This window comes from Hemitrygon akajei, unplaced genomic scaffold (genome assembly GCF_048418815.1).
Source record: "Hemitrygon akajei unplaced genomic scaffold, sHemAka1.3 Scf000056, whole genome shotgun sequence".
NCBI classification, from domain to species: domain Eukaryota; kingdom Metazoa; phylum Chordata; class Chondrichthyes; order Myliobatiformes; family Dasyatidae; genus Hemitrygon; species Hemitrygon akajei.
Window position 1 is genome coordinate 302,464 of NW_027331942.1, and position 11,583 is coordinate 314,046.

The 11,583-nt window shown below is 41.7% G+C and overlaps 1 non-coding gene across 1 annotated transcript; it reads right to left on the reverse strand.

Annotated features, from left to right (window-relative positions):
- Positions 1-1,757: 1,757 nt before the first annotated feature.
- On the reverse strand, positions 1,758-1,871 carry trnal-cag (transfer RNA leucine (anticodon CAG)). Its single transcript has 2 exons — positions 1,834-1,871; positions 1,758-1,792 (listed from the first exon to the last, which is right to left on the reverse strand). It is a non-coding gene; the product is annotated as a tRNA-Leu (tRNA).
- Between the last annotated feature and the right edge of the window lie 9,712 nt (positions 1,872-11,583).

An 11,583-nucleotide genomic window follows, 5' to 3' on the forward strand; every position in this document is an offset into this window, starting at 1 on the left:
GTTTCAATACAGAGACCAACAACGTGTCTGAATAGCCCCGATGTCATTCTGTCCAAACAACAGCCAAGGCGAAGAAGGTGACACAGACATTCCTCACTGAGGCCTCGTTCTCATCAAACTCCGCAGCCCGAATCCCATGTCATGTGACCCTTTGTACTGCTCTCTGATGTGACCAAAACAAAATCCTTATCTTTCTTGAATCTTTCCCCTCCTCCCAAAAACAACATGCTTTTGATTAAATTATGCATGTGTAAAGCACAGCTGTTGTCAGGAGTGGGATTCGAACCCTCGCCTCCAGGTGGAGACCAGAACACTCAGGTTTACAAGGAAGCGATAATCTCGCCTTAAGTCTGGCACCTTATACCACTCGGCCACCATGCCAGTCCTGCAGTACTCTCTTCACATTGAACATAAAAAGCTGCAATTCAGAATAGTCTGAATTACTGCTTTGGTGAGAGAGTACACATACAAACACACAGTATATCCTGGGATTTGACATGAAAATGAACGTGTTGCATTTTCTCGGGTTGCCAAGCAGCACAGCACTGGAACATGTAGTGCATACAGTTCAGGCCATCCGTCATAGAAAGGATGACGAGGCTTTCGAGTGTGCAGATAGGCTTTATCAGCATGCTATCTGAATTAGACGATTTGGGCGATAACGAGACTTTAGACAAACTTGGGTTGTTTTCTCTGGAGTAGCGGAGCGTGAGTGGGAACCCGGTAGATTTTTCTTAGATTAGTATAGTCGTTGATAAAGGTAGAGCACGCAGAGGTAATCTCCACCCCAGGGTTGACATGGGTTATATCACCGGGCATACATTTCAAATAAGAGGGGATAATTTTAAAGAAGATGTGACAACATCCCGTCACTCAATATCGGCAAGAGCAAGGAAGTGATTGTGGTGTTCAGGAGAGGGGAAAATAGTGGTCCTTGAACCAGCTCTCATTGAAGGATCTGATTTAGAGAGCGTAAGTAACTTTAAATTGTTGGGTATTACAATTTCCTCTACTTACTTCGGAGACTGCGGAGATTCGGCCACGACATTAAAAACCTAGGTGAACTTTTAGAAATGTATAGTGGGGAGTATATTGCCTGCCTGCATCGCGACCTGGTACGGCAACAGCAATGCCTTTGAAGAAAAATGTTAAAACAAGTTTGTGGATTTGGTCCGGTCCATCACGAGTAAATCCCTGCTGGGCATTAAGCTAATCTACATAAACCGCTGTCACGGAAAGCAGCATTCATCACCAGAAGCCCTCAACTCCCCGTCCCTGATCTATTGTCGCTGCTGCCATCAGGTTGAAAGTAGAAGGTACAAAAGCCTTGGGACTCACTCGAGCAACCACGTTCAGGGACAGTTACTACTACCCATCAATTATCGGGCTTTTGATCAAAAGGTGATATCTTACACTTACGTGCCTATCCGTTGAATAATCCGACACCAACGATTTCACTTTAAATACTATTATATATTGATTAGCTGAGTATGTCTGGAGGAACTCAGCAGGCCGGGCAGCATCTGTTGCGAAAAGACAACAGTCGGCATTTCGGTCCAGGATCATTTACCTGGGAATTGTTTCTGAAGAAATCCAGCAGCTAGAATTCAATATACGATAATCTGTTGTGCTCCGAGATGCTGTGACAAACACATCCTCTTTTCTTTCTAAGATTTATCTAACAAAAGCAACACAAACAAACCACGCTTGCTTCACAGTAATAACATCACTTCGGTTGAATGTTTAAAGACAAATTTTGTCAGGAGTGGGATTCGAACCCACGCCCCCAGATGGAGACCAGAACACTCGCGTTTGTAGGAAGGACTTCCATTCCCTGAGTCTGGCGCCTTAGACCGCTCGGCCACCCTGACAAGGTAGCATTAGCCACTTCACATCCAAAACAAATGGTTGCATTTGAGAACAGACTGAATGCCTTGATTTGAGAGCTGAGCTATATACGCACAAACGCAAACCCGATTCTGGGAATCGGAAATAAAACTAAGGCAGCCTCTGTGGAAAGAAAAGCAGTGTTAAAACTACAGATCAAAACTCGTTAGACGCGTATCGGCAGAAACTTGGGAATGAGGTTTAAAGGGTGAACGAGAAAGCTGGGAAGACTCGCTGTCCTCACATGTAAGGAAGTGATGAAATAGAAGTTTATAGATAGGACTGATTATGATACCACTGGGTGGGAGGCGATCATGCAAATTCGACAAAACCTGAACACGGGAGCTTCAATTGTACCGGGGAACGCTGCTTTACAGATGGATGTTCATAAGTAGAACATAAAGTCCAAAGCAGAGTCGGATGCTTATGGATGAAAGAGAAGCTGTGAAAAGATTCAGAAAAATATAAAAGATCTTCAGAAAGGCCATTCAGTCAACTTCACCTGTGTCATCATTCCATCATGGCGGATTAACTACCCCTGTAAACCACATTCCCCTGCCTTTTTCCCTTAACTTCAAGTGCTGCTACTAATCAAGAACTTAAGCATGTTTAAATATGTTTCCATAGTGCGGGCTTTAAAATTAAATGGGACCGTTGCCAACACACCAGCGAGTTGCTAGCATCCTCACTTCTTGGAATATCGGGGTGTTACACCAACCAATATTCTCAGTGCGAAGTGGGAGTCAATTCAATAACTAAAGACCGGTGGGCGCTCCAGAAGCGAAGAACCGCCAATTTGTACACGAGAGCTCTGAATAACGGTGTAATAAAGGTACTGGGCCGGACAGACAGAGGCGGATGCAGGTCAAATTCTATTACTATTAGATGACTATTACAACTGGCGAGGATATCAGTAACATTGAGTCGCTAAAGGGGCTTTGGTCCGGTTCTATAAAATCGGAACTTGCGGCGGAACTCAGACATCGTTCAGGGCGATTGATTTTTTTTTTATCTCAGCGCCTGTCAACCCTGTCTTCAGAAAAAGAAATTTTAAAAAAACTGCTAACCATACTGGCAAAGGTCATATATTTAAATTGAGGTGGCAAGTCGCCGGTCGATTTCACATGAGACGGCACGTAGTGGAAATGGGAAGTCATTGTTATATTGGCCTATTGGAGTAAAGTTACGCAATGGTGAGCAGTGGTCAGCAAAACCACATTGCTCTTTGAATGGTGGCGGGCGGACGAATGAGACCAATTGCCAGGAACTGAAACATGTTTTATTCTACGGTTCAACCCTGACTGCAGCGCTTACAGAACTGGGACCAGCTACCCTACTGCTACCCCTTCCTTTCTCTCTCCTCCCTCTGAGCTACGTGGCCCGGGGGGCGGAGGGGGCAGCTGTGCAGAACGCAGTAACTGAAAAATGTCGCAAGTGCTGCTGCAATTGCATTCCTTCCTCAGCACTACCTCCTGCTTCACTAATCTTCGTATCATCCTAAAACTTTGCTACAACGACATCAATTCCATTATCCAAATCATTGGGAAACAACGTGAAAAGTAGCGGTCCTAATTCTGACCCCTGAGGAATGCCAGTAGTCACTGGTAGGCAACCAGAAAAGGCCCCTTTGATACCCAATCACGGCTTTCTGCCTATCAGCCTTTCCTCTATCCATGTCAGTATTTTTCCTGGAATGCCATAAGATTTTATCTTGTTAAACAACCTCATGCATGGCACCGGATCAAATACCTTCTGAAACATCCAAGTAATTGACATTCTCTGCCTTTCCATTGTCCACCGCTTTTGCAGCTTCCTCGAAGAGCTCAAATAGACTAGGCAGACAAATTTTTTTCTTGACAAAAACCATGACGACTGTTCTTATTTTGATCATTACTCTCCGATTACTACGAAACTTCTTCGTTAATAATGGACTGCAATCTTTCCCAAACACTGAGGCTATCTGGCCTATAATTTATTTACTTTTATTTTCCTCCATTCTTAATGAGTGCCGTATCAGAATTAAGTAGTTCTTGAAAGAAAACAACTAATGCATCTGCTTTCTCTTTATCAACCTCTCTCAAAACTCTGGAGTATAGTCCATCTGGTTCTGGTGACTGATCCAGCTTAAGACCTATCACTTTGCCTGGCACGTTTTCCGCTGCAATTCCAATGGCACTCAGTCCTGATTTATGATACTCACTGACATCTGGCACACAGCCGGTGCGTTCTACAGTGATGGCTAATGCAAAGTACTGATTTAGTTCAGCCGCCATTTGTTTGTCCACAATTGTACCCTCACCAGCATCATTTTCCAGTGTTCCAATATCAAATTACAACTCCCTGTTCTTCTTTATATTACGCGAAAAAATGTCTTTTTTAGTACGTATCCTAGTTTACACTCACTTTTCACATTTTCCCTTCTTTTATTTTTCTTGGATGTCTTTTTAAAATGTCCATTTTTAAAGCTTCACAATTTTCGAATTCCCACTCGTTTTTGTTACATTATAAGTCCTTTCCTGCTTTTATGTTTTTAACATCCCTTGTCAGAAATGGTTGACCAGTTTTGCCAATTAATAACTTCTACTTCTGTGGGGCATATCTAACCTGCACCTTTTGAACTATTGTCAGAAACTTCAGCCACCTCTGCTTTGCTGTATTCCCCGCCAGTAAACTAGGTAGTCTCCTCGCTCATGCCTTTGTAATTCCCTGTATTCTCTTGCAATGCTGATACGTTGGACCTGTGCTTTTCCTCGGCAATGGCAGTATGAATTCAATCATGTTTTGATCACTGTATCTCCGAAGGGTTCCTTAACATTAACTCCCTAATATGATCTGGATTATTACAGAACATCCAGTCTAAGATCGTCTTTCTCCTGTAGATTTAAGGATCGGATACTCTAAAATCTCGGTGGCATTCAACAAATTCCCTCTCCTGCGATCCGACACTAAACTGATTTTGTCAGGGCGCTGAAGCAGGGCCTCAATTGCAGACCAAGTACTGTGCGCATTGTGATATTTAGAGAGTAGTAGGGAATCCGGTGGGGGGAGGGGGCGCAACAGAGTCAGGCAGAGATAAAAACATCCAGAGAAATAAAAAAAAGTAGAAACGGGAAAAAGTTAGACTAAATATTCAGACCTACAGAGGACTGATACGATTGCTGGAAAGGCTCAGGAAAATTCATTGGCACAATCTGGGAACACAGGACAGAAATACACTGAACAATAAACAGACAGGCAGATGATAGATGGAACACAATGAGGCACAGGTGGCAGCAATACAGGTAACGATAAGAAACAGATGAGAAAAGGAGTTCTCAGAAATACAGAGGTCGGAGAAGAACAGGAGCCGGGACAGGAGCTGATGGCAATAAGAAACCACAGAATAACATCTGGGGGAAACACACAAAAAGAAAAAGTTCATCTGAGGAGATTGAGAGATTTTCCCAAATCCCTTGTATATTGAAATCCCTCAGCACAAATTTGACATTTCTCATATTGAATGCCCTTTCTCGCTCCCTTTACGATCTCAATCCCATAGTTTGGTTACTGTTGGATACCTATATATGATTCCCATAATGTTGTTTTATTTTACTTAACTCCACCCAGAAAGATTCGAAATTCTCTGACTGGATGTCACCTTTTTCTAGAGATGTAATGCCACCCCTCATAGCACCGTCCATGCCTTCCTGCCAGTCCATTCGGTATAACGTACTTTCTTTTATATTAAGCTCTAAACATGACCTTCAATCAGCCACGACTCAGGGATGCCCACAATGTCAAACCGACTAAACTCCAACAATTTCATCCACCTTAGAATACAACGAGCATTTAAAAGGAACACCGTAATTCCTGCACTGTTCTTCCTTTTGAATATTGTCTATGTGATACAATTCGCCTTCTTTCATTGTCTGCATTTCTTCCCAGTCATGGCTTGGCCTTACTTACATTCGTAATACCCATCGTCTCCTTGTACACCAGCTGGCTCGTTCACAGTTCTTTTATGCTTATTTCCCTTCCCTGCAATGTTAGCTTAAACCACTTCAAACAGCTGAAACAAAACTGCCTGCCAGGTAATAGTCGCGCTCTTCTGTGAGGTGTGGCACCATAATGGGGCAAATACAAGGACACAGTACACTTCTAACGGCAAAGACATGGATATGGAAGAAGACTGGGCAGGTTATATTTTTTTCCATATTCCGAATTTGTGCACTGTTCATTAATTTTGTGACATATTGCATTTTCATATCCTGCACAGTACTGTTGTCACAAGACAATATATTTCACATCATAGGCTGGTGATATCAAACGTGATTCTGATATTGACGTTGGAATTTTTCTTCATTGGAGCGTACACAACAGCGAGGTCGTTTAAGTTCATGACGGGGCATAATTGGGATGAATGCCCTCTTCTTTCGCAGGGTTCCTTTCTATCATTTCAACTTTCGATAGTTCTCATTTTCCGACATCCGAAACTAAATCTCCTGTTCCTCTAACAGACGGGATCCACTCGATATTGTTCTTGTCCTTAGTGGCACCTTGCCCAGAGCTATACTTGTGCTTAGGAGAGGCATCTCTTCTGGAAGGTGAGACAGAGTGGTTTCAGTTTAATCCTTCTTTAAGACTGCCAGTGTATGTAGTAGTCTTGGAAATCAACGTCTGTGAAGGAGAGTGCCATGACTTCCATGCAGGGAAATTGGGAACATCTCTCACTCTCTCACCTAGAGGGGGTCAGTTGTGCTGTGAGAATTACATTCCTTGACTTCTCTAGTGCCTTTAACACCACCCAGCCCAAGATCTTAAGGCACAAACTAACGGAGATGGGAGTAGACTCTAACATGGTGGATTGGATAGTGGACTACTTGACAGATAGACCTCAGTATGTGCGGTTGGGAGACTGTAGGTCTGACACGGTGGTCAGCAGCACAGGAGCGCCGCAGGGTACCGTACTCTCTCCGGTCCTGTTCACCCTGTACACATCAGACTTCCAATATAACTCGGAGTCCTGCCATGTGCAGAAGTTCGCTGATGACACGGCCATAGTGGGGTGTGTCAGGAATGGACAGGAGGAGGAGTATAGGAAACTGATACAGGACTTTGTGATATGGTGCAACTCAAACTACTTGCGTCTCAATATCACCAAGACCAAGGAGATGGTGGTGGACTTTAGGAGATCTAGGCCTCATATTGAGCCAGTGATCATTAATGGAGAATGTGTGGAGCAGGTTAAGACCTACAAGTATCTGGGAGTACAGTTAGACGAGAAGCTAGACTGGACTGCCAACACAGATTCCTTGTGCAGGAAGGCACAGAGTCGACTGTACTTCCTAAGAAGGTTGGCGTCATTCAATGTCTGTAGTGAGATGCTGAAGATGTTCTATAGGCCAGTTGTGGAGAGCGCCCTCTTCTTTGTGGTGGCGTGTTGGGGAGGAAGCATTAAGAAGAGGGACGCCTCACGTCTTAATAAGCTGGTAAGGAAGGCGGGCTCTGTCGTGGGCAAAGTACTGGAGAGTTTAACATCGGTAGCTGAGCGAAGGGCGCTGAGTAGGCTACAGTCAATTATGGATAACTCTGAACATCCTCTACATAGCACCATCCAGAGACAGAGAAGCAGTTTCAGCGACAGGTTACTATCGATGCAACGCTCCTCAGACAGGATGAAGAGGTCAATACTCCCCAATGCCATTAGGCTTTACAATTCTACCGCCAGGACTTAAGAACTTTTTAAAAGCTATTATTAATGCTTTTTGAGATAGTGATTTAGATGCATATCATATTTTTTTACTGAGTTAAGTATTGTATGTAATTAGTTTTGCTACAACAAGTGTATGGGACATTGGAAAAAAAGTTGAATTTCCCCATGGGGATGAATAAAGTATCTATCTATCTATCTATCTATCTATCTATCTATCTATCTATCTATCTATCTATCTATCTATCTTTCTCCCAATGTTTTGCTTAAATATGTCCTATATTCCGATTAAAGTAGACACTGAACTTTTTGACTGGATTACATTCAAATTTTCATCCTGCAGTTTCATATTTAGAACGTTCATTTTGTTATAAAGGTCAGTGAGCAATTGCAAGTCTCCACGTTTTTCAATCTTGCTTCGCCAGCTCTTGTGGACTTTGAGGAAACATACAACTACAGTGTCTAAAAGATCAAAGAAGCGTTTTATGCAACAGTCTTCTGACAGACAACGCACACCATTGTAGAGAAGAAAACGTTCAATCTCTTCATCATTATCTGGGCAAAATTGCAAAATATGCTATTTCATGAATAAGCGATAATTTTGTTGGTAGAGAATATTACAAGTGTCGTGTTTAGAATTTCTTTCTTTCATAAAAACAACACTAAACCAGCATGGGGACCCTTCGTATCTGGTGCTCTATCTGTTGCACGAGAAATCATGTTTCTAATCGGAAAACATTTATCCTCAATATACATGTTGGGTTCGTCAAATTTTGATTCCCCTTTGATATTTGTTTCTACGTTTATACAAAAGAGTATCTCTTCATAAACTTCTCATTTTTGATAAACCTTGTAAATGCCTTCAGCAATGATTCATTGTCTCGCAGAATTGACTCATTCAGTTGTATCTAAAACCATGTTCTTTGTAGTTCTCTGCACTTCATACTCAAGGTCTTCGCTCATTTGGTCGATACGACGAACTACAGAGTGATTACTCATGGGGATATATTTAAACACTGTTATCCATTTTGAGTACACAGGTGAGGTCTTCTGATACAGCTGTCAATATCAATCTTTCACCGATTGTACTGCATTTTGCACACTTTGCTATCATCCTGGAACTGTTATAAGAAACAACGAGACCACTATCAAGGTCACTTTGGCTTTCTTAGCAAGTGACTTGAGTGTTTTTTTTTCATCTTGTGGACATAAGCAATACAATAAGTAACCTTTTCAGGGTATCGTTTCCGGAGGTGTTCATGTAATCTTGACGGTTTCATGGTTTCTTTTGACAGTACAGTATTAAAAATAAGACGCACAGAGCGTCGCTGCTCTGACTGGAACGGAATAAACCCATATTCCAGCATTGTATTGGCACATTTTCAGTAGTTTCTGTTTCTTAGCAAGATTAGAATGTAAGGCTTCACCGCCTTCAGACTCATGAAAAATGCGCCCTTAGTATGTACCGATTATTACCGGGGCTAAGGTGAACACAAAAGAATGATAACATAAACTGGGGTGAGTATCGGATGTTGACGACTGCAGTCAATTGACTGTTCCCACTGACACATCCTAATGTCAAATACTACCCCTGCCGGTTAAACTATTGAGAAGGTCTGCATTATCACTGACGGTTCTTTTGCTCAAATGTTCAATTTTCAAAGAGGATTCTTCGCTAAATGACATTTTGCGTCATCGGTCTATTTGAATGAATACATGAGGAGAAACATTCTTTATGTTACGTCTCCACCCAAATGTGCGATGTGCAATCGTAGTAATTTAAAATAATTTGTATTTACTAATATATTCACTGTAATATAGAGTACACTCAAATCAGCGTGAGTTCATCAGTCCGATGGCCTGATATAAGAAAGTGTCCCAGAGTTTGTTGGTCCTGGCTTTGGTATGCGAACCGCTTCCTAGATGGTAGTAGCTGGAATAGATTGTGCTTGTGATGGCTTGGTTGTCCAAAGATCCTTTGGGCCCTTTTCATATGTGCTTGTAAGTGTCGTGAATCATGGGAAGTTTACACCTAGAGATGCGCAGGCTGTCTGCTCTCAATTGTACCCCTATAGAAAGTTCAATTTGAGGGACCATACCACACTTTCTCAACCGTCTGAGGTGATGTGGATGCCGAGGAACTTGAAGCTACTTACCCTCTCAAACCTCGATCCATTGATGTCAATTGGAGTTAACCCGACTCCATTCCTTCTTTAATCCACAACCAGCTCCTTTGAGATGAGAGGGTGTTTTCTTGACACCACTGTATCAGAGAGATGACTTCTTATGCAGGTCACATCGTTAATTGTTTGAGATAAGGCTTATCAATGTAGAGTCATCATCAGATTGGAGCTGTCCGTTGCGATACATACATGGGTATACCGGGAATAAAAGAGGGCACTCAGTACGCAGCCCTGAGGGGCTCCTGTTTTGAACGTCAGAGCGTTGGAGGTGAGGGAGCCCACTCTGACAGGCTGCTGGCGATCTGACAGGAAGCTGCACCACGCAGTATCAAGATGTAGGTCTCTGAGGTTCTTGTCGAGCCTGGATGGAACTATGGTGTTGAATGCTGAACTGTAGCCGAAGAACAGCATTCTCACATTACCATCCTTCTTCTCCAGATGTACAGCGCTACAATAGATTGTGCCCGATTCATTTTACTGGGGGATTTTGAAGTAAAAATTTCAAAAGTGTAGCGGGTGACCCGGCAACTTCCAGTAGCTTTGGTATTTCAAAACTTTTTTGCTTCATCATTACAAAAGTGAGACACGGCTTTGCTGGTTAGAGACGGAATTCTCACGTTTGGAACCAAATACGCAAATTATCTTGACGGCATTTTAAAGCAATATTCAATTACCCATTGATGCTAAAATTAGAAGGGAATTCCGACTCAAGGTGCACATTAAGTTTTAAACATTTTAATAGGGATTACTAAACTTAACTTATGTCAAACCCGCACGTTTGTGCGACTTTTTTTTTAGGGCAGGCCGAAATAAAACAAAGTGGCTCACCATATGTTGAGAGCATTCCGAAAATTCAGTGAATAGAAGCTACTTGCTAATTACTTAATATTTTAAAAGTGATATTGCAGTTTTGGACTATACATTATTTTTTTCAAAAAATCACGAATTAGACGAATAGGCAATTTCATCGGTAGGCAATCGATCAGAAAATGAACTTTCTCCACTGTTTGGAACGTAGTCCTCAAAACGATAATGAATGGTATTACGTTATTCAATTTACTGGGCACGGTTTATCAACAGCACATCAATTTACCTTTGAGTTACGTCTACGTAGGTAGAATTTAGAATAGTTAATCGAGTACTATTTTAATATATCGACAGTTACTGTCTTAGTGGGACAGGGTCAGACCTTTGGATTTCCAGACATCTCATGTTCTTTTGAAGACAGCTTGATGTCATACGTAGTATGACGCAGAGTAACCAAAGTGAATGTGATTGTTTGAGAGGATGGGATCGAGCTTTGGTAGATGTAGAAAAGGTGGACGCCTTGGAGGGATTGTCTATGGAGGCTCATATCAGGTTATGTGATAAAAATCGATTTTTTAAAATTTGGACAGGATCCTCAGTTTCATACCAATTCTCAAACCTAGAATTAGTGTTGTTACATTTTTATTGACAGCAATATTCCTTTTAACCAAGAGGATATTATAGATGATATTAATGGCAGATTTTCTATTGTTAAAGGAACAATTTACAACAGGAAATTGTTTTGCTTAATATATATTGATTATCCCTCATTCATAAAGGTTGTTTTTGCTCTGTTACCTGATCTAAATTAATATATGTTATTAATGGGTGTTGATTTTAATACTTGTTTAAATTCTTTAATAGATAAGTCATCATCCACACATCAACACCCCAATCGTTCTGCATCACTTATTAATTCCTTTTTAATTGAATATGGCTTAAATGAGATTTGGAGACATATGCATCCTATTCACAGAGAATATTCCTTTTTCTCAGATGTTCATAATAAATACTAGA